Consider the following 953-nt stretch of genomic DNA (forward strand, 5'->3'; position numbering starts at 1 on the left):
ATAAACAACCTTGAATGACCATGTGGCAATCTCATCAAATTTGGTAAAATCACTTGTGTCTCCCCGTTGGGGGCTAAGACTGCCAAATCAACAAAGTTCAAAGTTTCCAGGTTCAAAAAGCAAAGATTAGTGAATGGATTTTTAGATGTAACAGTGTGAGGATCCACTTCTGCTTCCACTCCTCGTTCCCAGATCTATGCATTCTGGCTATGGGGAAATAAACAGCACCATGTAATGGTCTCTGAAGCAAAGCCCATACTGCACCCTGTAAAATAGAAGCTTCTCCTATCACAGTGTTGTCTCCCAACTGGTGACATAATTGAGTCTTCAGTTAGCCATTCCATCTTTGACTAGGTCAGCCTCTTCTGGATTATGGGATACATGGTAAATCCAGTTAATTCCATGGTCCTAAAGTCATTTCTGCACTTCCTTTGCTGTGAAATGAGTTTTGTTTTTTTTTGGAAAAGATTGATTTTATTTTATTTATTATTATTTTTTTATTTTCTCAATATACAATGCAGTTAGTTATTGTGTCCCATCACCGAAACCTCCCTCCCTCCTCCCTCNACACACACACACACACACACACACACACACACACACACTGCAGAAGGACCCAGAAACAGAAACAGGAAGAGAAGCTCTTTCCTTCTGCAATATTGCTCAGCACTCTCTATTGACAAAGCTAACACTGTTTTCACTGTAAAGGAAGAATTCTTAAAAGGTTCAGCTCCATTATAATAGATTAGACATGAGTGGATTTGGAACTGAGACACAACAAATTGATAACTGGAACAATACACCCCTTTAGATACATATTCAGTCTTCTTCACACATTTGAGCTCTGTAAAATGAAACAACTTTGTATTTCCGTCTAATATGATATTGCTATTCTTCTTACAAGTAAAATTCTCACTCTTCACCAAAAATAAGGAGATGCACAGTTCCAACAG

This window comes from Galeopterus variegatus, unplaced genomic scaffold (genome assembly GCF_000696425.1).
Source record: "Galeopterus variegatus unplaced genomic scaffold, G_variegatus-3.0.2 Scaffold19456, whole genome shotgun sequence".
NCBI lineage: Eukaryota > Metazoa > Chordata > Mammalia > Dermoptera > Cynocephalidae > Galeopterus > Galeopterus variegatus.